The sequence below is a fragment of the Delphinapterus leucas genome, chromosome 19 (assembly GCF_059928025.1).
Source record: "Delphinapterus leucas isolate spDelLeu-1000000601 "Yukka" chromosome 19, BTC_Dleu_Yukka2, whole genome shotgun sequence".
Classification (NCBI taxonomy): Eukaryota; Metazoa; Chordata; class Mammalia; order Artiodactyla; family Monodontidae; genus Delphinapterus; species Delphinapterus leucas.
The window spans coordinates 27,997,607-28,023,570 of record NC_143147.1 but is presented as its reverse complement, the minus strand read 5'-3'; the positions used below and the strand labels follow the sequence as shown (position 1 = coordinate 28,023,570).

The following is a 25,964-nucleotide window of genomic DNA, read 5'->3' as shown; positions in this document are numbered from 1 at the left end:
ACTTTGCCTTCCAGTGCGGGGGGGTGCGGGTTCGATCCCTGGTCAGGTGGCTGAGATCCTTCATGCCTCGTGGCCAAAAAAAACCCCAAACCAAAACTTAGAGCAGAAACGATGTTGTAACAAATTCAATAAAAACTTTAAAAAAGATGGTCCACATCAAAAAAATCTTTAAAAACAAAACAAAACTACACACCTATTAGAATGGCGAAAATTATTAACCATACCAGGTGTCTGCAAGGATATGGAGGAAAGGGAACTCTCATACACTCCTGGTAGGAACATAAAGTACAACCATTTTTGGAAAGAGTTTGGTATTTTTATACATTTACTGTATGACCCAGTCATTCCACTCCTAAGTATTTACCCAAGAGAAATGAAGACATATCCGTACAAAGACTTGTACATGAATGTTCATAACACTTTTATTTGTAAAAGTCATAAACTGGAAACAACCCAAATGCCCATCAACAGAAACAAATTTTAGTTATCCATACAATGAAATACAATACAGCAATAAAAAATGAAAGAACTCTTGGTACCCACAACATGAATAAACCTCAGAATAATTATTCTGAGTGAAAGAAGCCAAACTAAAAATGAGTGCATATTTGATTCCATTTGTATAAAAGTCTAGAAAATGCAAACTATTCTATAGCGACAGGAAGCCAATCAGTTGTTTCTTAGGGATGGTGGCAGGGTATGGAGAAGTGGGAGGGAGAGATTGCAAAAAAGCATTTTGGGGAATGGTATATATGTTCACTACCTTGATTGCAGTGATAGGTTCACCTGTCAAAATTTATGAAATTGTAAACTTTATGTGCAGTTTATTATTTGTCAAAAATACCCAAATAACTCTATTAAAAACTACATATGTGAATGTGAAAAAATAAGTAAAAATATTTTATTATACAATAAGTCCCCTACACACGAACGAGTTCCGTTCTGAGAGCGCGTTCGTAAGTCCAGTTTGTTCGTAAGTCCAACAAAGTTAGCCAAGGTACCCAACTAACACAATTGGCTATATCGTACTGTACTGTAATAGATTTAAATACTTTTCACACAAATGATACATAAAAAACAAACACAAAAAATAAAACATTTTTAATCTTACAGTATAGTACCTTAAAAAGTACAGTAGTACCAGCTACATCACCACTGCTTTTACACTTACTTCCAGACATCCTGGGCTTGAAATAAAGATACTGTACTACTGTTTTCTATACAGTACTATACAGTAAAGTACACAAAAGCACAACCACTTGTAGAGGATGCAGCATGTGACAGTGTACGACAGACACATGAACTAACGTGATTGGACATGTGAATGCACATTCGCATCTTTGAAAGTTCAAAACTTGAAGGTTCATATGTAGGGCACTTACTATAATTAGCTCAAAAATCAGTAGGATATTTAAGTGCCTGCTATTGTTAAGTTTTTTTCCATAGAAACTAAATCTATGATAAGATTAGTGGTATAGAGTCTGAAATTCTACATACTCCAGGTGGAGACCTTTGCCGCCATATTCATTTGATAATAATCACCACCCCACCCTGTCCTTTGTTTTACATATTGTAAATTTACACTTCTCAGGCCTGCCAAGTCCTTTCTCAGTGGAAATCTAGTGCTTGGTGTGGAAAACAGCAGGCCTTCCTAACTACTACTGAAAATTACCTCAACAAAAATAGGAGAAAATGCTCTCTCCTCCCTTATAGGTGCAGTAAAACAGAAAGTATAGCATTTCATAAAATTGCCCTTGTAGGGGCTTCCCTGGTGGCACAGTGGTTGAGAATCTGCCTGCCAGTGCAGGGGACGCGGGTTCAAGCCCTGGTCTGGGAAGATGCCACATGCTGAGGAGGAACTTACCCCGTGTGCAACAACTACTGAGCCTGTGCTCTAGAGCCTGCGAGCCACAACTACCGAAGCCCGTGTGTCTAGAGCCCATGCTCCACAACAAGAGAAGACACCACAATGAGAAGCCCACACACTGCAATGAAAAGTAGCCCCCGCTCGCTGCAACTAGAGAAAGCCCATGCATAGCAACAAAGACCCAACGCAGCCAAAAATAAATAAAATAAATAAAACATTAAAAAAATATTGCCCTTGTAGATTTTTTTGTAGCAAAGGAATCTTCCAAGACACCTGCTCTTTAGAGACTGTTACTCTGGCCTGTGAACCTGTGTATTAGCCATGAAAGATACTGTAACTATGAACCATTGTTTACTTAATGTTCTGTTGTCATGACAATACTGAAATTGATTTGTTTTCCGATAGGCATAAACACCTGTGAAATTTCATAATCAGGGCACAAGCGGATCATCTTATTTCACTCTTTGTCCACTTGCAAGAAGGTCCTAAAATTTGTGATTGCTCATTTTCTTATTTAAGCAAAAGACTTGAAGAGTCTTGTGACATTTAAATGAACATTTCTGTCACAGGAAGCTGTCAGGCTTAGTGGCTTATCTTCCCTCCTTCTCTGGCCAAAAGAACTCTCATCCCCACCCCTGACAGACTGAAATGGAATCAGTTTCTGTTTCCCCATCAAGGTAGGCATAGCCTCACCACCTTCCAATAGAGGACGGCCAGGCAAACGTTATCCACAGCCTCCGTCTCCTCCTGGAGGCTCTGCCCTTTGGAGATCCACCATGGGTCTGGGAACTGGGAGGAGCCAACGCAGAAGTCCCACTGTCAGGCATCCCCTCCCTACTGCACTAGTCCTTAAGAATTTCCTTATGACAGTCACGTGCAGAAGGGGAACGGAATCACCACAGCCTAGCCTCTGCAGACACAGCACACTAGAGCTCTAGTTAGCCACTTGATGGGGGATACAGGGCTTTGTGGTCTACCCTGGGAGCTCACCCACCCTGCCCCATGCTGTTAATGGTTTGAGGACTGACGTTCCAAGCCAGGGGCTTACAGGCAGTTTGCAGAACACAACCTTTTGTAATTAACTGGACACTGACTTATTTGCCCCAGGCCCACCATCTCACTGCCTTCATCTTTAGGAGCCTCGGTGTCTGGTTTAGTTGCTTCCTCTAAAGTTCTTCGTGCTTCTGAACCATGGGGAAATTTTACTAGACTTGGTTTGGTAAGATTTAGGCCCTGATACTGTGCACCTCATCCTCATCCTCTCCCCGGCTCTCCTGGAGTTCCAAGCGTCCCAGCTGCCAGATCCTCCACTGTCAGCCTATTGTTGGAAGTTGCTCCTGAGAACCAACAAACCAGATCTCCCAGGGCAGTGCCACAGCCTGGTCGGGGAACCAGGTGAGGACCTGGGGAGGGAAAGAAGCCAAGCTTCTCAGGACCTGCGCAGAGGAGTGCGGGGGACTCATTACCTGCCAAGTGTCCCCTCTGCAGCATGCTCCTCCTGATTCCAAAGCAAAGGGTTTGATCCCTCTGGGTAAGGGCCTTGTATCAGTTACACTCGGTAACCCCTCACGGGAGTGGAGGTGACAGGGAGGACCGCACTGGAGGCAGAGCAACAGCCCAGCAGTATTGCCTCTGTGGACCGGGAAGCCCACTCCTGCAAGGACAACAGCCCTGGTTACCTTTGGTGTATATGGGTGCAACGTTTTGTTTTGGGGAGGGGGGGCTTCTTTGTTGCTTTTCTATGTTTTCTGATTAATTGTTTTAAGATTTGCAGTTCTCTACCCCACCCAGGTGGGCAGGGGTAGAGGGAATCCCAATGCAAGCCCACATCCCCCAGCCCTCCCCGGCCCCACTCCAGCCCTTCCTGGGACTACCCAGGCTCAGTGCACTCTGCAGCTGTCTCCCCCGCAAGGCCTCCGTGCCCCTAGACTATGGCTTGAATTGCCTTCCTGGGCCCTGCGCTGTGCTGAGCGCGATGCGGTAAATGAAGCTTTCGCCTTCGTTCCATCTCCACCCCGTAACTGGAGAAAGTTGATTCTGCCTCTTTTCTTTTGAGGTACTTGAATTTGTAAAAGGGTGATGACTGTTGCTAAGGACTCCAAAGGAGACCGGCCGAGAGTGTCGTCACTTGGGAGAACTCCGCCAGGCTCACACGATGGAATTTCAGTGAAAGAAAAGAGAAACTGTCCTTTTGATTCATCTGTCCACTGCAGACCTCATCACACCCAAGTCTTGTGCAGAACCGTCAGTTTTCAGTTCACCCAGCCTGATTCTATCACCAAACGTGTTCTGGGCGCTCGCAAAGGGTCTGGCTCCATGCTCGCTCGGACTCCACCTGTGACTCTCCGGACTTGGACGAGCTGGAGGCGCACCACTGCTCCGCGGTGACCTTGCGGAGAGCCAGAGGGGCGGCCCAGCGTGGCGAAGGAGGTGAGGAACTGGCTGCCTGGGCACTGATTGGAGGCCATGGTCCCAGGGGTGTAAGTACCCTTGGGGACCCTTGGAGCATTTAGTCGGGTCCCTCCCTGAGGCACCCTCCTGTCTTCCTCCGACCTCTTAAAAGTCTTTTATTTATTTACAAAGCAAAATCAGCAGTTAAAATTCTTTTAAATAGATGTTTCTCCATCTCATCACTTCCAGCTCACATGGACCGCTGGAGCCTTCCCAGCAAACACTCTCTCTCCCACCTTCTCCCCAAGAACTCGAGGTCTGAGTGAACCGGGCTGAAGAAACTGAGGCTGCCTATGGAGCCTGGGGCAGACAGGGATTTAGCCGCTGCAGTCTGGCCCGGGGACTCTCACTTTACAAGTTTACTTCTCAAGACCTGGTCAGGGATCAGGTCCAACCAGACCCTTTGGGGATGGGGTGTATCCGAAGCTTTGAGCTAATGGGGAAAGGGGCTTGAAAAAGGTCATCTTAGGACCACAAATGTCTCTGGTGGGTCTAACTCGCTGCCCAAGCACATTCAAATCACTGTCCAGAACGGACAAGGCCCCGCTGAGCTAGGGATTCTGCCGAGCTGGGGCCGCCCAGGGGAACAACGGGGATGCTGGCCAGTTACTGGAAAATCATAGTGGAGGGAACGTCTGGACATCACCTGTGGTCATCTCTGGGGACTGGGGTTAGGGGATGGTTCTTTAATTTTTAAAAGCATTGTTAAATAGCTAAGGTATATGAAAGTACAAAAATAATAATACATTCAACACCTATGTATTCACTAACCAGCTTAAATGACAAATTATTAGCAGAACTTGTGTGTATCCCACACTGGTTTCCTTCCCTTATCCAGCCTGTCCCCTACTCACCTGATAACCAGTATAATTTTCTGAATTTTAAGTTAGTATCCATGTAGTTCTTTATACTTTTATTACAGGTAGATATGTCACTCATTGATGCATGGCTTTTTTTACATTTATATACACTTAAACCATATGTAAGTAGTATCATATGTAAATTGTGTGTATTCTGCAGAACTTGCTCCAACTCCTTTAAAACATTTTGTTTTAAAGATTATCTTTGTCTCTAGATCATGCCGTGGGCTGCTGTGTGAACAGGGTCCTTCCTGCTTACTATTCCTTTCATCCCTGTTGGTCCCCAAATTATCCAGGTCTCTTCAACTTTTCCTACAAAAGACCTCAGCTCCCACCCACTTTGGGGTCATAATTGCCCCCCACTACATGTTCATTTCTGATTCCAGCCCCTCACTCCCATGCCCCCCTCCTGGTCTTAAGCTTCTGGAGGGTCAGGAGAAAGGGAGTGTTGGCCTTTCCAGTTGTGTGTATGTTTGTCTGTTTGGGATGAGAGGGAAGTGAATACAGAACATGATTAATTCTTAGTATTTTTCTCAAGATTAAAAGTGAAACTCTTCACTAGACTACAAAGACATTTTCAACTCCCCCCTCCCTTTTTTCAATCATTAAATTTTTTCTTAATTAAAAAAAAAATGAAACTCTTGTGTTTGCTCTGGCCAAGAATAGGAAATGCCAAGAGCCACACACACACACGCATGCACGTGTGCGGTTAATGCAACATTTACATTTTTTTCCTTCAACAAGCTAAGCAAGGAGCAAGCTAATGAGAAGGGAGGTGGGTTAAAGGGACATATGACCTCATAAGTTAGTTTGGGCAGTCTCTCAGAGAAAGACAATCACTATATTAAAGAGAATCACTGCGTAGGCCAGCCATGTGTCGGTGACCTCTGCCAGCATAGGAGGTTGAAGTCACAGTATGGTTGGAGGCTGCATGCCATGGCGTGTATGTCTTGGTTCATAGATACCCGATTCAGTGTTCTCCATGAGAGACACACGGAGATTGATGCTGGGGCCCCATGATCAGTCACATTGTGGCTGGTAAGACTTTTATGTTCAAATTCTTACTAGGGGACTGAGGGTTATTGCAGCCACAAGTGTTAGCATAGAGCCCTATCAGTGCCTCCACAGTCTTTCTTTCAAATCCAAGCAACTTGTTTATAACATTCACTTTTCAGGCAAAGACATATTTTTCAATTTTCTTTTTTTACTTTTCTCAATAACAAATTTTAAAAGTAAATTTTCTATACACATGGTTACAACATTTTGAGCAGTATTTGCCATTTTACAAAGTGGGGTGAAACTTCACCAAAACAAAATTTACTTGGAGGAGGGATGAGGCATCCCTTACAAATGTTTATACAAATCACACATCAGAGAGGTTGTTGGAGGGAATATCGGTTTTCTGGCCCTCTCAGCACCCGCATAGAGATCCAAGAGTATCCTGATGTTTTTCCTGTCCCAGTGGGTGATTATCCTTTTCCTGAAGGAGCCCAGCTGATATGAGCCCAATGCTCCATTTGCTTTTACAGGTGTAGGGAAGGGGAAGTGTGACTCAGAATTTTCTCACCACACCCTCCCTCAGATCTTTAGCTCACTGAGAATGAGTGTGATAAGCACAATAATGGCCTCTTAAAGATGTCCACATCCCAATCCCCAGAACGTGTGAAGAGGTTATGTTATGTGGCAAGGGCATTAAGATTACAGGGGGAATTAAGGTTGGTAATTACTTGACCTTAAAATGATAAGATTATCCTGAATTATCTAGGTGGGCTCACAGTAATCACAAGGTCCTCTAAATAGAGAAGGAGGAGACAGAAGAGTGAGTGTCAGAGTGATGCACCCTGAGGAAGACTTGACCAGCCATTGCTAGCTTTGAAGACGGAAAGGGTCACGAGCCAGGGAATGCTGGCAGCCTAGTGTCTGGAAGAGCCAGAAACAAAATCTCCCCTAAAGCCTCCAGAAAGGAATGCAGTCCTGCTAACATTTTTAAAACATAAATTTATTTATTTATGGCTGTGTTGGGTCTTCGTTGTTGCATGCAGTCTTTCTCTAGTTGTGGTGAGTGGGGGCTACTCGTTGTTGTGGTGCATGGGCTTCTCGTTGAGGTGGCTTCTCATTTCAGAGCACAGGCTCTAGGTGCGTGGGCTTCAGCAGTTGTGGTGCATGTGCCTAGTTGCTCTGCAGCATGTGGGATCTTGCCAGACAAGTGATCAAACCCGTGTCCCCTGCATTGGCAGGCAGATTCTTAACTACTGCGCCACCAGGGAAGCCCCTGCTGACATCTTGATTGTAGCCCAGTGAGACCCATTTTGGACTCTGATCCCCAGAACTGTATGGTAATAAATTTGCATTGCTTTAAGCCACAGAATTTGTGATAATTTGATACAGCAGCCATAGGAAACTAAAACTGTGATTAGATTACAGTACAATAGTCATTAACTCACATGTTCCCCCATTCAGCAAAGAATCATGAAGATTCCACAATAACTTGAGAGAAATAGGACATTTAAGAACAGTTCTCATGATGTAGTCTCAGGAACCAAGACCCTTTCTGAGGGGCCACTAGGTCAAAACTAATTTCATTGTAATACCAAGACATTATTTACCTCTTCACTCTCATTTTTTCACAAATGTACAATGGAGTTTTCCAGAGGCTTTATGATATGTGATATTGCAACAGACTGAATGCAGAAGCAGATATGAGAATCTAGCTGTCTTCTCTTAAGCCAGATATCAGAGCTTTTCAGAATTATGAAAGAATGTCTCTGTTCTCACTATGATTTTTGTTTGCAAAATATCATAACTTTTCATTAAAGCATGGCATTAATGTCATTTTTGATAGTATCTTAATAAGATGCTGTTATTTCCCCCACCTCCCAGTCCCTGGTAACCACCATTCTAGTCTCTTGTTTTATGAGTTTAGCCTTTTAGATTCCATATTTAAGTGATATCTTGAAGTATTTGTCTTCCTCTGCCTGACTTACTTCATTAGCATAATGCCCTGAAGTTTCATCCATGTTGTTGCACATGGTAGGATGCCTCAAGGGCATTAAGTGGAGCTTTAGAAACCAAAGGGAGGTAGTCTATATCCTGTCTCAGTGAGGATACAGTGGGGTCATGTCTATTTCCTTTTTATGACTCAGAGGGCAGCCTGAAACTACAGGAAAAGTGAGATCAGGAAAGTGAGTCACAGTGAGCTTAAGTGACCTACCCAAGTTGTGACGGGAGCGTTCACATCCCATTTGAAAGCGGAAGTCCAGTAAACATTTGATAGGCATAACCTTGACCCTCTCATCCATCTTGGCTCTATCACAGATACAACTATCCATCGGTCTCAAGTGTCCCATCTCTTCAGGGTAAGAGTCTTTGAAGGTGATCTCCATTTATATCTCTGAAGAATGAAACTGCATTTTAGCAAGAATGGAGATAATACCATACAAACATACCTTATTGGGTTGTGGTGAGAATTCAGTGAGTTCAGGAAGTGAAGAGCTCAGAACATAGGAAGTGCTTCATAAATGTTAGCTATTCTTATCCATTAGAAGGCAACCTCGAGAGCAACAGCCAGCTCTACCCACCACCAGTCCCACCCATCAGGAAACTTGCACAAGCCTCTTAGATAGCCTTATCCACCAGAAGGCAGACAGCAGAAGCAAGAAGAACTACAATCCTGCAGCCCATGGAACAAAATCCACATTCACAGAAAGACAAGATGAAAAGGCAGAGGGCTATGTACCGGATGAAGGAACAAGATAAAACCCCAGAAAAACAACTAAATGAAGTGGATATAGGCAACCTTCCATAAAAAGAATTCAGAATAATGATAGTGAAGATGATCCAGGACCTCGGAAAAAGAATGGAGGCAAAGGTCAAGAAGATGCAAGAAATGTTTAACAAAGACCTAGAAGAATTAAAGAACAAACAAGCAGAGATGAACAATACAATAACCGAAATGAAAACTACACTAGAAGGAATCAATAGCAGAATAACTGAGGCAGAAGAACGGATAAGTGACCTGGAAGACAAAATGGTGGAATTCACTGCTGCAGAACAGACTAAAGAAAAAAGAATGAAAAGAAGTGAAGACAGCCTAAGAGACCTCTGGGACAACATTAAACGCAACAACATTCGCATTATAGGGGTCCCAGAAGGAGAAAGGACCCGAGAAAATATTTAAAGAGATTATAGTCGAAAACTTCCCTAACATGTGAAAGGAAATAGCCACCCAAGTCCAGGAAGCACAGTGAGCCCCATACAGGATAAACCCAAGGAGAAACACGCCGAGACACATTGTAATCAAACTGGCAAAAATTAAAGACAAAAATGTTGAAAGCAGCAAGGGAAAAATGACAAATAACATACAAGGGAACTCCCATAAGGTTAACAGCTGATTTCTCAGCAGAAACTCTACAAGCCAGAAGGGAGTGGCATGATACACTTAAAGTGATGAAAGGGAAGAACCTACAACCCAGATTACTCTACCCGGCAAGGATCTCATTCAGATTCGATGGAAAAATCAAAAGCTTTACAGACAAGCAAAAGCTAAGAGAATTCAGCACCACCAAACCAGCTCTACAACAAATGCTAAAGGAATTTCTCTAAGTGGGAAACACAAGAGAAGAAAAGGACCTACAAAAACAAACCCAAAACAATTAAGAAAATGGTCATAGGAACATACATATCGATAATTACCTTAAACGTGAATGGATTAAATGCTCCAACCAAAAGACACAGGCTTGCTGAATGGATACAAAAACAAGACCAATATATATGCTGTCTACAAGAGACCCACTTCAGACCTAGGGGACACATACAGACTGAAAGTGAGGAGATGGAAAAAGATATTCCATGCAAATGGAAATCAGAAGAAAGCTGGAGTAGCAATACTCATATCAGATAAAATAGACTTTAAAATAAAAGAATGTTGGGCTTCCCTGGTGGTGCAGAGGTTGAGAGTCCGCCTGCCGATGTAGGGGACAGGGGTTCGTGCCCCGGTCCAGGAAGATCCCACATGCTGCGGAGTGGCTGGGCCCGTGAGCCACGGCCGCTGAGCCTGCGTGTCCAGAGCCTGTGCTCCGCAACGGGAGAGGCCACAACAGTGAGAGGCCCACGTACAGCAAAAAATATATATAAATAAATAAAATAAAGAATGTTACAAGAGACAAGGAAGGACACTACATAATGATTAAGGGATCAATCCAAGAAGAAGATATAACAATTATAAATATATATGCACCCAACATAGGAGCACCTCAATACATAAGGCAACTGCTAACAGCTATAAAAGACGAAATCAACAGTAACAGAGTAATAGTGAGGGACTTCTAACACCTCACTTACACCCATGGACAGATCATCCAAACAGAAAATTAATAAGGAAACACACGCTTTAAATGACACAATAGACCAGATAGATTTAATTGATATTTATAGGACATGCCATCCAAAAACAGCAGATTACACTTTTCTTCTCAAGTGGGCACAGAACATTCTCCAGGATAGATCACATCTTGGGTCACAAATCAAGGCTCAATAAAGTTAAGAAAATCGAAATCATATCAGGCATCTTTTCTGACCACAACGCTATGAGATTAGAAATGAATTACAGGGAAAAAAAACATAAAAAACACAAACACATGGAGGTTAAACAATACGTTACTAAATAACCAAGAGATCACTGAGGAATTCAAAGAGGAAATCAAAAAATACCTAGAGACAATGAAAACACCACGATCCAAAACCTATGGGATGCAGCAAAAGCGGTTCTAAGAGGGAAGTTTATAGCTATAAAAGCCTACCTCAAGAAACAAGAAAAATCTCAGTCTAACCTTACAGCTAAAGGAACTAGAGAAAGAAGAACAAACAAAACCCAAAGTTAGCAGAAGGAAAGAAACCATAAAGATCAGAGCAGAAATAAAATAGAAACAAAGAAAACAGTAGCAAAGATCAATAAAACTAAAAGCTGGTTCTTTGAGAAGATAAACAAAATTGATAAACCATTAGCCAGACTCATCAAGAAAAAGAGGGAGAGGACTCAAATCAATAAAATTCGAAATGAAAAAGGAGAAGTTACAACAGACACCACAGAAATACAAAGCATCCTAAGAGACTACTACAAGCAACTCTATGCCAATAAAATGGACAACCTGGAAGAAACGGACAAATTCTTAGAAGGGTATAACCTTCCAAGACTGAACCAGGAAGAAACAGAAAATATGAACAGACCAGTCACAAGGAATGAAATTGAAACTGTGATTAAAAGTCTTCCAACAAACAGAAGTCCAGGACCAGATGGCTTCACAGGTGAATTCTATCAAACATTTAGAGAAGAGCTAACACCCATCCTTCTCAAAATCTTCCAAAAAATTGCGGAGGAGGGAACACTCCCAAACTCATTCTATGAGGCCACCATCACCCTGATACCAAAACCAGACAAAGATACTACAAAAAAAGAAAATTACAGACCAGTATAACTGATGAATATAGATGCAAAAATCCACAACAAAATACTAGCAGACAGACTCCAACAACACATTAAAAGGATCATACACCATGATCAAGTGGGATTTATCCCAGGAATGCAAGGATTCTTCAATATACGCAAATCAATCAATGTGATACACCATGTTAACAAATTGAAGAATAAAAACAATATGATCATCTCAATAGATGCAGAAAAAGCTCTTGACAAAATTCAACACCCATTTATGATAACCCTCCAGAAAGTGGGCATAGAGGGAACCTACCTCAACATAATAAAGGCCATATATGACAAACCCACAGCAAACATCATTCTCAATGGTGAAAAACTGAAAGCATTTCCTCTAAAATCAGGAACAAGACAAGGATATCCACTCTCACCACTATTATTCAACATAGTTTTGGAAGTCCTAGCCATGGCAATCAGAGAAGAAAGAAATAAAAGGAATACAAATCGGAAAAGAAGTAAAACTGTCACTGTCTGCAGATGACATGATACTATACATAGAGAATCCTAAAGATGCCACCGGAAAACTACTAGAGCTAATCAATGAATTTTGGTAAAGTTGCAGGAGACAAAATTAATGCACAGAAACCTCTTGCATTCCTGTATACTAATGATGAAAAATCTGAAAGAAATATTAAGGAAACACTCCCATTTACCATTGCAACAAAAAGAATAAAATACCTAGGAATAAACCTACCTAGGGAGACAAAAGACCTGTATGCAGAAAACTATAAGACACTGATGAAAGAAATTAAAGATGATACCAACAGGTGGAGAGATATACCATGTTCTTGGATTGGAAGAATCAATACTGTGAAAATGACTATACCACCCAAAGCAATCTACAGATTCAATGCAACCCCTATCAAACTACCAATGGCATTTTTCACAAAACTAGAACAAAAAATTTCACAATTTGTATGGAAACACAAAAGACCCCAAATAGCCAAAGCAGTTTTGAGGGAAAAAAAGCAGAGCTGGAGGAATCAGACTCCCTGACTTCAGACTATACTACAGAGCTACAGTAATCAAGACAATATGGTGCTGGCACAAAAACAGAAATATAGATCAATGGAACAGGATATAAAGCCCAGAGATAAACCCTCGCACCTATGGTCAACTAATCTGTGACAGAGGAGGCAAGGATATACAATGGAGAAAAGACAGTCTCTTCAGTAAGTGGTGCTGGGAAAACTGGACAACTACATGTAAAAGAATGAAATTAAAACAGTCCCTAATACCATACACAAAAATAAACTGAAAATGGATTAGAGACCTAAATGTAAGACCAGACACCATAAAACTCTTAGAGGAAAACATAGGAAGAAGACTCTTAAGATATAAATCACAGCAAGATATTTTTTAATCCACCTCTTAGAGTAATGGAAATAAAAACAAAAGTAAACAAATGGGACCTAATGAAACTTCAAAGCTTTTGCACAGCAAAGGAAGCCGTAGACAGGATGGAAAGACAACCCTCAGAATGGGAGAAAATATTTGCAAATGAATCAGCGGACAAAGGATTAATCTCCAGAATATATAAACAGCTCAATATTAAAAAAACAAACAACCCAATCCAAAAATGGGCCGAAGACCTAAATAGACAGTTCTCCAAAAAAGATATACAGATGGCCAAGAAGCACATGAAAAGCTGCTCAACATCACTAATTATTAGAGAAATGCAAATGAAAACTACAATGAGGTATCACCTCACACCAGTTAGAATGGGCATCATCAGAAAATCTACAAACAACAAATGCTGGAGAGGGTGTGGAGAAAAGGGAACCCTCTTGCACTGTTGGTGGGAATGTAAATTGATACAGCCACTATGGAGAACAGTATGGAGCTTCCTTTAAAAAGTAAAAATAAAATTACTGTATGATCCAGCAATGCCACTACTGGCATATACCCAGAGAAAACCATAATTCAGAAAGATACATGCACCCCAATGTTCATTGCAGCACTGTTTACAATACCCAGGTCATGGAAGCAACCTAATGCCCATCAACAGATGAATGGATAAAGAAGAAGTGGTACATATATACAATGGAATATTACTCAGCCATAAAAAGGAACGAAATTGGGTCATTTGTTGAGACCTGGATGGATCTAGAGACTGCCATACAGAGTGAAGTCAGAAAGAGAAAATTAACGCACATATGTGGAACCTAGAAAAATGGTACAGATGAACCGGTTTGCAGGGCAGAAATTGAGACACAGATGTAGAGAACAAACGTATGGACACCAAGGGGGGAAAGCAGTTGGGGGGTGGGGGTTGGGGGTGATGAATTGGGCGATTGGGATTGACATGTATACACTGATGTGTATAAAATTGATGACTAATAAGAACCTGCTGTATAAAAAAATAAATAAAATTCAAAGATAGAAAAAAAAAGAAACCAAAGGGAAATAACATTTCCTCTACAATTTCAAATTACTTTCATATACAAAAATCTATGTGTTCATATTCACACTTTTAAAAACATGTCATTGTTTACCTTAGTGAATTCATGCTAGGGCACTAAATCATCATTTCAAAAATTGACAAGGGGAAATGATTAAGCATTTATACTCCTTTCCTGTATGAATTCTATTTCAGAGCAAAGAGGTGATGAGGAACGTTTTGCACGGAAATGTGTCTAGTGATAAACTCAGAAAAAAATGATGGAATTAGGAAGAACCACCATTTTGCAAGCCCTAGTGAAATGATGAATCTCAGTAACAATCACCAATGGATGCTGAAATTACCAGGATAGTGGTTCTATACCTTGGCTGCCCAGGAGACATATTAGAAGTTTCACTGTGTAGGCTGCACTCCAGACCAAGTCAATAAGAACCTTTGAGTTGACTGTAAAGATCCCCAGGTGATTCCAAATGTGCAGCCAAGGCTAAGGACCAACTACTTCACTAGGTGAAAGGTTGATGGGAAACTTTATAATAGATGGATCAGAATGACAGCGCCTCAATCGGCTCACCAGTCAGAGGTTATTATGAGACATTATGTACATTAGCAAATATGCAACACCACCTAGGAGGTCTTCTAGCAAATGGCCTCCCCCTCAACACACACACATCAATGAACGTAAAAGTATTCAGTCCTATAGGTCTAATTGCCAGGTTAGGTGAAACACAGGCATTGAGGAAGAAGTTAAATGGCACCATGAGGAGGCAATCAACTGAATCATGAATGTAGGAAGTTCAACAGGATAAATGAACGGGATTTTTCAACAAGTAACTGGAGAGAAAAGGGAGGGTTAATGGTATAGATTAAGAGAGACTTAAATCACCTATCAACTAAATGCAATATGTGGACCTTGTTTGGATCCTGATTTAAACAAACAAAATGTAACAAAACTTGTGACAGGAACTCTGACAGTGACTGGGTATTGGATTATAATAATAAATTATTATCAATTTTGTATAGTGTGATAACGGCATAGTGGTCATACGTTTTTTGTTTTTTTTGTGTGTGTGTGTTTTTTTGTGTGTGTGTGGTACGCGGGCCTCTCACTGTTGTGGCCTCTCCCGTTAAAGAGCACAGGCTCCGGACGTGCACGCTCAGCGGCCATGGCTCACGGGCCCAGCCGCTCCGCGGCATGTGGGATCCTCCCGGACCGGGGCACGAACCCGTGTCCCCAGTATCGGCAGGCGGACTCTCAACCACTGCACCACCAGGGAAGCCCAGTTATACGTTTTTAAAGGTTCTTATCTGTTGGAGATATATTGATACATTACAGCAGATATATCAGCTGTAATGTATCAATATATAAGTAAAATGATATACTGTCTAGAATTTGCTTTAAAATAATCTAGAAAACAAAGCTGGGTGGAAATTAGGGAATTGGAAAAAATGTTGATAATTGTTGAAGCTGAGTGATGAGTATATGGGGGTTCACTATGTTATTATTTCTACTTTCATGTTCATCTGAAAATTTTTACAACAAAAGGTTGTATATATGTGTTGCATACACACATACATACATACATAATCAAATACATATAATTGAGTTTTAAAAAGCAAGTTGACTGGCTTCCCTGGTGGCGCAGTGGTTGAGAGTCGGCCTGCCGATGCAGGGGACACAGGTTCATGCCCCAGTCCGGGAGGATCCCACATGCCATGGAGCGGCTGGGCCCGTGAGCCATGGCCGCTGAGCCTGCGCATCCAGAGCCTGTGCTCCGCAACGGGAGAGGCCACAACAGTGAGAGGCCCGTGTACCACACACACACACAAAAAAAGTAAGTTGACAAATATGTATATGTAACATATATGTGAAGAAAACACCCAAACCTACTCTCTACAATTTATATAGGTACATATATACATAAAATTTTAAACATCTCATGTACACCAAACTGAAAAAAATGTGTGTGTGATGGGGGACTGAGGAGTGGGAGTAGGGGACATATGATTGGAGTTAGAGTCAAAGCGTCTTTAGGTCTAATTGTAATGTCCTATTTTTAAGAAGAATGGATTAATTACTTATTAAATTTAAAAGTAAGTGGAATAGGGACTTTCCTGGTTGTCTAGTGGTAAAGAATCTGCCTTACAATTCAGGGGATGTGGGTTCGATCCCTGGTCAGGGAACTAGGATCCCATGTGCCACGGGGCAACTAAGCCTGCACACCACAACTACTGAGCTTCCGCGCCTCAACTAGAGAGCCTGTGTGCCGCAAACTACAGAGCCCATGTGCTCTGGGACCTGCACTCCACAGCTACAGAACCCACGCGCCCTGGAGCCCTCATGCCACAACTAGAGAGAAGCCCACGTGCCACAACAAAAGATCCCACACACCTCAACGAAGATCCTGAGTGCCACAACTAAGATCTGATGCAGTCAAAAACAAAAACAAAACACTAAATTAATAAATAATAAATAAACCTTAAAAGTAAGTGGAGTAAAACAGAAAGCAAAGAAAGAATTAATAATTTGCTGATTGCCTACAAGGTAGCAGGCACCTTACACATATTTTCTTGATCTGAGGCTTGAGCCTTTTCCTCTTCTTTCATCCAGTTGTATTGGTTACTCCTCCAGCCCCCATACAGCCATGGGTGCAAACTAGTTCAAATGTGGTGGGTGACATCGGGTAGAGAGGTGGGATCTGGGCTACCTGTTCATGCAGCTTACTTGTGCCCTGTGGTTCTGCTCAGGCTCAGTTTGCATGTGCCATATCTGTCTTTCGATGAACAGCTGCTGGGCCCATCCAACTTGCTGGATGTTGTTGGACTTGGTGGGTCCAACAAAACGCAGCTCATAACAGACAGTTCTAGGTGAATGGACAGTTTGTATCCTGTGATTGAGAGAGAGTTTGTTCTTCATGAGGGCCGACTAACATGCCATGAGCTGTTTTTCAAAGACCATGTGGGAACTGGCCCTTGAAGGATGAGGAGTTCTTAGGTGAACAAGGTGAGCACAGCATCAGAGGCACAAAGAACATTGTTCATAGTCACAGAGGTCCCAGATTACATGGCCAGTGGTGAATAGCTTTATGTAGCTGATGCAGAATACATAGGGGATGGGGAGGATTTTGTGGCCCAAAATTTTCTTTTGGACCTCTAGGTCTCATTTATTTATTTTTCTAAAAATTTTTATTAGAGTATAGTTGATTTACAATGTTATGTTAGTTTCCAAATTTTCTGACTACTGTGTGAAATACAAAAGGCATTGAAGAACCACCTCCTGCCTTCAAGAATCATGATTTCCTTGAGGAAAATGTACCATTGTGCAAGTAAAGAAAAAAAAAGTAAATGATGAGGTGAATCATGTGCGACACTGACATAGAGGGCTACAATTGTGTTTGCTCACCACTCGGGAGAAGTGGTCTTTTTGGCTTAAGATAGTGAAGTGTTGTAGAAAGAGAGAGAGACCAAGATTCAAGTCCTGACTTGGCCGTTTCCTGGTTCTGTGACTGCCAGATCACTTTGACTGCCTTAAGCCTCAGCTGGTGTCAAAGCCAATGACACATGTTTTAGATTTTTGTTACATCAATACCTCAATTCCAGGGGTGAATTTCTATTTCAGTTATTGTTAGTAACAAAGCACCCTAAAACTTAGTGGATTAAACCAAAACCTTTCTGTCTGCTCATAATTCTGTGAGTTGAGTGGGTCTCAGCTGGACAGTTCTTACGCTGGTCTCCCTTGTTACCCCAGAGTCATGAAGGCACATATTTTAAAGGAGATGGAGAGTGGCCCGGGCTGGGACATCCAAGACAGTGCTCCGCCCAGGTGGCTGGTGCCTTGGAGGGAATGGATAGGAGCAGGAAGCAGCTGGGACACTGGTTTGGCTGGGCCTTTTTCTCTCTCCATGTGGGCTCTCCAGGTGGGTAACCATACTTCCCATGTGACAGCTCAGATCTCTCAAGAGCACAAAAGGAGAAGTTGCCAGACTTCTTAAGGCTGAGGCCCAGACCTGACACAGTATCATTTCTACCTCATTATGTTGATTAAGGCCAGTTATTTTCCCAGCCCAGATATTCAAGAGGAGGAAACTGCCCCAAACCATGAATACATAGCCCATTGGGGGTCACTAATGTAAACAGATGACCACAAAACACACATTTTCTTTTTGAAAGTTTTTGAAAAAGCATTTTTTTAAAGGCTAACTATGAAAAAGACAAGGTAGCAGTGCTTATGAGCATATACTTCAATCAGACTAAGCTAGAGTTCCACATGGACAGGACATGGGCAAACTAATCTCTAAACCCCTCATGTTGCTCATCTAGAGATGCTTCCTTCATAGGGCTATGGTAGAATTTAAGAGATAATGGGTCTAAGAACCTTGCACACAGTAGGTGCTCAATAGATTATAGCTGCGGCTGTATTATTAAAATTGTCATGGTGGTTGTGTTGTTATTATTAATTACTGAAAGATCTTCCCATCAATGCAGGGACAAGTGATTAATACAGCACATTTCTCATAAACTTAGGAGGAATGTTATTTTCATTATCTTCTTCAATTTCAGTTGACTCTTTTACATCTTCATTTTGTCTTATTTTTTGTCTGTATGTTCTTACTAGTTAGTGAATTTTCAGGTCATTCTCTAATTTTAAAGTAGCTATAATTTCCTACTAGCAAAACAATTGGGAAATCAAATTCTTAGATGAAATCTGAAGGATGAAAACTCCTCTACCTCTCACAAAATTATAAAAACACACATTTTAGAAAAGATAGTGATATATCAGTTAATTTCCTGAAAACACAACACACACACACACACCACAGTTCTGCATAAAAACATTATTTTATACCTGTTGTGCTTTTCCATGTAAGTACAGAGATGCTTCAAGTTAGGACTACAACATCAATTTTATGGCTTTTTTTAGTGAGGAAAAAATATCATTTACTGTTGTCTCAGAGAGTTGTGAAGTATATATTCCCCAGAGTTTAGGGTGACCTAGTATAAAAGTATATATGTGATGACTTTCGGGCATTTTATGAGCTCATCCCTCTCACGTTAACTTTAAAAACAGTTGAGCTGGAATTAGATTCAGCAGCAGTGGAAACTTTGTAAATAAGTTTTAATGCTCTGTTACAGTAGAGGCTTTAGTGAAATTTTGGTTCAGAATGCTATTAATTAACATAAACAATGTATATTACAGTTTCCTTTTTGAGTCCTTGTGTTGGGTATCATTTGTATTCTTCTTAAATCTACTTTGTTACAGACCATCGCAGTCTTGCCCTGGGATGGCTAGGTAGCATTGGGGGCTGATTGGTTGTTTACCACACGATTCCCTTTGCAAGGGAAAGGAAGACATGTTGTAGCAGATAGTGTCTTCAGCAAATACATAACTTATAGGTTTACAGCATCTCTTTAAAATGGGGTCTGTAAGCACTAGACAGTTTGCTGCAGTGGAAAGACCATGGTCCTTGGAGTCAAACTGTTCCTGGCCCTGGGAAGCTGTGGGAAAGTTATCTGACTTCTTTGAGCTTCACTCTTTTTACCATAGACAATACAGACCCACCTCTCAGAGTTGCTGGGAAGATTGAATGAACTAACCGTGAACACACTGGCATGTGGTAGGGACATGTGGATGTTAGTGCTCCTTGTACCCTGAATTCAGACTTAAATTTGAGCAACTTCTTTTTAATAAGCTGAAAATTAAAACTCAGCTAAAATATATAATACATGATGAATGCGCACAAAAAATACTTTATAAGGTGATTCCACTTGCACCCTGTCAAGTATGAAGAGATTCACTCAGAAATTCACTTTAAAAAGAAGTACTCATTTTAAAAATGAGTTTCAAAAAGCCAAAGCAAATGAACTTGATTTGTGGTACAACTGGATTAAGGTGATTGAGGCTTTAACTTCTGAACTGCTTCAGGAAGAAGAAAATAATTCCAAGGTAATACCAAATTTGAAAGAGCAGTGGTTGGAAGTCAAACAAAAAGGACCAAGCTTATAAGGGAGCACAAGCAGTTGAGTTTGAAATAAATTCTCCCTTCCCTGGCCCTATCTTTCCTCTGAGCTCACATGCTTCCTTTTATTCTGGGGTTCTGAAACAAAACATGGTCAGTTTCATCACCAGCTAAAAGAAATTCTGAATTCTCTCTGAAACAAAAACTGACTACCCAACCAATGATTTCTGCATGTGTTGTACCTGTTAAAGATGAAGAAATAATCTCAGAGGATTTTTAGGGCAGTGAAACCACTCTGTATGATACTATAATGGTGGACACATGTTATTGTACATTTGTTCAGACCCATAGACTTCAACTCCAACAGTGAACCCTAATGTAAACTATGGACCTTGGATGATGATAATATGTCAGAGCAGGTTCATCGATTGTAAGAAATATACCACTGGGGCTTCCCTGGTGGCGCAGTGGTTGAGAGTCCGCCTGCCGATGCAGGGGACACAGGTTCGTGCCCCGGTCCGGGAGGATCCCACGTGCCGCGGAGCTGCTGGTCTCGTGAGCCATGGTCGCTGATTCTGTGCGTCTGGAGCCTGTGCTCCGCAATGGGAGAGGCACACGTACCGCAAAAAAAAAAAGAAATGTACCACTGTGGTGCAGAAAATCCATAGTGGGAAGAGGTTGTATGTGTGTGGTGACAGGACATACTCTCTGTATTTTCTGCTCAATTTTGTTATGAATTTAAAACTGCTCTAAAAAATAAGGTGTGTTCATTTAAAAATAAATAAGATAAAAGTGAGGCACATATGAAAAAATAATGATAATGAAACTGACTTTACCTAAAAAATGCACTTTCTTTGTGTGCTCTACCCGGTAAGGTCAAAAAAGCACCTCGGTGGTACAGTGCTCCACCGCAGAACTTCCTCTCGTTGACGAAGGTGCTAAATGTATTACAGTCTTCTGACCTGATATCTTCATTCATTCTGGTATCTTTAAGGTCTTTATGAATCACCTGGGGATCTTGTTAGACCTGCACGTTCTGACTCAGTAGTTTTGGAATTGGGCCTGAGAGTCTGCATTTCTGACAAGCTCCCAAGTGAGGCTTGGAGAATTTAGAGGACATTGGGCAAACATGCATCCTCTTCCTTGCCTAGACTACTGCCTTTGCTGCATGCTTTTGCTGCATGCCCAGAGATTCACCATTAAAGAAGAGTTGTTTTAGATCTTGAACTTATTTCTCTGTTCAGTATGTTTCTCCTTTCTCTAAGTCTCATTAGTGCTTTGCTTGAGGTTCTGATGGAACTTACCTCATGCGGGATCTTCCATTGCGGCGTGCGAGCTCTTCCTTGTGGGCGCGGGCTTCAGGGCGCGTGGGCTCTGTAGCTGTGGAGCACGGGTTCCAGAGCACGTGGGCTCTGTAGTTTGCGACATGCAGGCTCTCTAGTTGAGGCACGCAAGCTCAGTAGTTTTGGTGCGTGGTCTTAGTTGCCAGACCAGCTATCGAACCCGCGTCCCCTACATTGTAAGGCGGATTCTTTACCACTGGACCACCAGGGAAGTCCCTCAGTATATGTGTCTTATTCCCCCACCCTGCCCCTCTCCACATATACCATCCCTAACCCTAGATTAGGACCCTCTATAAAACGTTCTCATAGATTCCTGTGCTTTTCATTAATAATCCATATAAAAACTAATTAAATATTTATGTAATTGTTTTCATGGGTATCTTCCCTACTAAACCAAAAGCTCCATGAGGCCAGGTACTGTGTCTATATTGTACAACACTGTATCCCTGTCATTGCCACAGTATCTGCCACATAGTAGGTTCTCAATAAATATTTAGTGAATAAATGAACGAATTGTAAGGTTCATGGAAAGAGAAACTTTGTATCCCCTGAGGAAGACAGCATAGAGCCCTACACATTATGATCTAGTAAATAATTGTTGACTTAATGACAATAATCTTAGAAATGTTCAACAACCATTTTCTTATTCACTCACTTCATTCAGCAGCAATCTATTGAATAGCTACTATATGCCAAGCCTGATTGTCATCAAAGATCTAACAGTATTCAGAGAACACAAAGGTAAAAACGATTCACTTCTTCAAGATGGATTTCTCTATCCTTGATTTAAGATCCATTGTTTTTCAGACCAACAGGTTCCCAAAGCCATAGGTTATGCCTCTATGAAGGGTTTTAGGTAAGGAAGAGACATGTTCCAATCTACACTTTAAAGTGTCATATTATTAACACAGGGTGGAGGGAAGATGTGGGGAAGGAAAACTAAAAGCAAAGGAGGGTCATTGCAGCCATACAGTTGAGAGATGGTGGTCTAAACTAGACTAGTGGCAGTGGACAAGAAGACACTTGAGCACCTCTGGGAGATATTTACAGAATAAAACGAATAGGACAGCAACAACAACAAAAAATAGACAAATGGGACTATATCAAACTTTAAAACTTCTGTGTATCAAAGGACACAATCAACAGAGTGAAAAGACAACATACAGACTGGGAGAAAATGTTTGCAAATCATATATCTGATAAGGGGTTAATATCCAGAATATATAGAGAACTTCAACAACTTAAAAAAATCAGATAACCTGATTCAGAATGGACAAAGGACTTGAATGGACATTTCTCCAAAGATGATATACAAATGGCCAACAAGCGTATTAGAAGATGTTCCATATCACTAACCATCAGAGCATCAGAGAAATGCAAATCAAAACCACAGTGCGGTACTTTCTCACACCCATTAGGATGATACTATCAGAAAAAAAACAAAACAAAATAACTAGTGTTGATGAGGATGCAGAGAAATTGGAACCCTTCTGCATTGTTTGTGACATGGTAAAATGGTACAGTCCTATGAGAAAGAGTATAAAGGTTCCTCAAAAAGTTAACACCATCATGTGATCCAGCAATCCCATTTCTAGGTATATACCCAAAAGAATTGAAAACAAGATCTTGAAGAGGTATTTACACACTCATGTTCATAGCAGCACTGTTTACGATAGCTGGGAGGTAGAAGTGGACACCCAAGTGTCCATCAACAGATGAATGAATAAACAAAATGTGGTAAATACATACAATGGAATATTATTCAGCTTTAAAAATCCTGTCACATGCTCCAACATGATGAACCTTGATGACATTATGCTAAGTGAAATAAGCCAATCACAAAAAGACAAATACTATATGATTCCACTTATACGAGGTACCTGGAGTAGCCAAATTCCGAGAGACAGAAAATAGTGGCTGCCAGGGGTTAGGGAAGGGAGGAATGAGGAGTAGTTGCTTAATGGGTATAGAGTTTCAGTTCTACAAAATGAAAAGGCTGTGGTCTATTTCACAACAATGTGAATATACTTAACACTACTGAACTGTAGAGTTTAAAACAGTAAATTTTATGTGTTTTTATTTTTAACACAGTTTAAAAAATGAACAAGACACTGTGAGAGTTATATCAAGGAAGCCCAGGGATGTGGGTGTTTCAAGGTGGGGTGTCAAGTGCCTGGTAAGGAGCACAGCAATGTAATGACACTGGTAAACTGTATAGAGAAAACTGTACATCATCAGTGACCTTGAAGAGGCTGGTTCAGAAGAAGGTAGTGGGTGTCAGGATATCACGGTGGGTAAATTCTCAGAGTCTGTAGGTAAGTGAAGGCCAGAGCATTCACAATAACACACACTTGTCTAACAGAATTCCCCTTTGTGAAAAGTTATATTTGTGACCATCTTGTGTACTAAAGGATGCTTGAAGATTATTTAGAAAACGTCCCATTAAAACACACACACACACACACACACACACACACACAATAGGGAATTCCCTGGCAGTCCAGTGGTTGGGACTGGGCACTTTCACTTCTGAGGGCCAGGGTTCAATCCCTGATTGGGAACTAGGATCCCGCAAGCCATCTGGCGCGGCCAAATAAAAAAAGTGTAGTGGAACTACTAGGGGAAAAACAAGTCCCATTTGAAACATCTAGCCTTCAAAGCATTAAAGTTTTTTCCCATGTATTGGAACCTTTAGTTTAAACAGATTTCATGTTAGTTCATTGGTAAAGTAACTATATTCAAACTGGAAGCGCTCTTCCATGCATAAAAAGGTCTTGAGTCTTGTTTGTCAAAGGAATGTCAGCAGACTATATCACCATCTCTTATCCCTTTAGGCTTAAAGAAACATTAATAATTTGCTGATAGGTGACATTTTTTCTAAAAATAAAGAGATTTTGTTTCATCAAAGTATAAACCAAGAAATTTGAAAAACTAAATGGATTGGAGAGATTTTTAAAGCACATACAGGGAAACTCCGGTGCCCCAAGCATTGCCCTGGCCCTGTTTCCACACTATACTTCTGCAAGCAGCTCGATGCAGGAAACAAGGATCTAACCCTAGGGAAAAGAAAAACAAAACAAAACAAAAACCAAAAAAAAAAAACTGGATACACATGAAGGGAGAGTCTGGGAGTGAACCTAGAGAGGCCCCAGTCAGGACCCCAGGGCACAGGGCTCAGGGGGCATATGTCCTGAGGATACAAAATTGATGTTAATTGATAGTATACTTAATGTATTAGATTAACAGCAACAACAAAAAGTTTCCTTGTATAAGGCAGAGAATTTGGAGATAAATTAGTTAGATAAATATAAAATTAAACAAAAAGTAAGATGATTATAAATCCTGAGCAAAGCAGGAAATTGTACAAGAGATGAAATGCACACATAGTGTATTGCCTAGCACAGTTGTGAAAAGTCATAATAAGGTATACACTGAATATTTTTCTAACCCAAAATGCTGTTATAAGCATATTGGCAGGATATGGGGAGGGGAGGATAGGGAGGGAGTGTAATTGAACTAAATCTTCAGGAAGTAAATAGATAACACCCATTTGAAACCCAAAACTGCACTTACAGAAAGGTATATCCAAAAGAAACATAAAAGTGATTGTTTCTGGGGAGCAGGAAGAGGGGTGGGACAGGAGACTGCTGATTTTATAATAAGCCTTGTAGAACTATTTGATTTTCAATACCATGTACTTGTGCAACTTGGATTTTTTAATTTTATAAAAATTCTTATAATAATCTGGAAAGTAGTAGACAGTGTGTGTGTCTCCTATTTCGGAGCTTTTTCCCGCATATAACCTGAGTCTCTGATACAATCTGTGTTTTATAGCCCCAGATTCTTGGCACTCTTGTGAATGTAAAACACCACAGGATCTACAGTCAAATAATAATAAAAATCCCATCCTGACCTCTCCCTGCACATTCTAACTTTTGGGTTTTGGGGATCTCGCATTCGTTTTCTCCAAAGCAACTAGTGAAACTGCAGTGCTTGGCTCTGAAAATTACAGACCTGGGTGGGGGAAAAAAAAATCAGCAAGATAAGCAGATAATGTCTTCCCGTCCCTTAAGAGCTGCAGAAAAAGCAGATAACACTCAGCTTGGGAAAGCTGTCTTTCTAAATGCTATTCTGACAAAGGAGAATTGTATAAACACCTGGAATTGAGAGACTGTTGGTGTGTCCTATGAAAGTGATCACTAACTGCTAAAAAGTCTGTTATCCTGATCGGTTAACTAAATGATCTACAGCTCTGATAACACTTAAATTGACACCTTGGGGGCTTCCCTGGTGGCACAGTGGTTAAGAATCTGCCTGCCAATGTAGGGGACACAGGTTCGAGCCCTGGCCCAGGAAGATCCCACATGCTGTGGAGCAACTAAGCCCGTGTGCCACAACTACTGAGCCTGAGCTCTAGAGCCCGCAAGCCACAACTACTGAGCCCACGTGCCTAGAGCCCGTGCTCCGCAACAAGAGAAGCCACGACAATGAGAAACCTGTGCACCGCAACAAAGAGTAGCCCCCGCTCACTGCAACTAGAGGAAGCCTGCACCCAGCAACAAAGACCCAACACAGCCATAAATAAATAAATATTTTAA

At 41.3% G+C, this 25,964-nt stretch overlaps 1 long non-coding RNA gene across 1 annotated transcript in view; it reads left to right on the top strand.

The window, feature by feature from the left end:
• LOC149744910 (uncharacterized) overlaps positions 1-20,662 on the top strand; it is a 29,125-nt gene extending 8,463 nt beyond the window's left edge. The window contains exon 2 of the long non-coding RNA XR_016388943.1: positions 3,924-20,662. This is a non-coding gene — a long non-coding RNA (uncharacterized LOC149744910). The remainder of the gene's footprint in view (positions 1-3,923) is intronic.
• Positions 20,663-25,964: the final 5,302 nt, after the last annotated feature.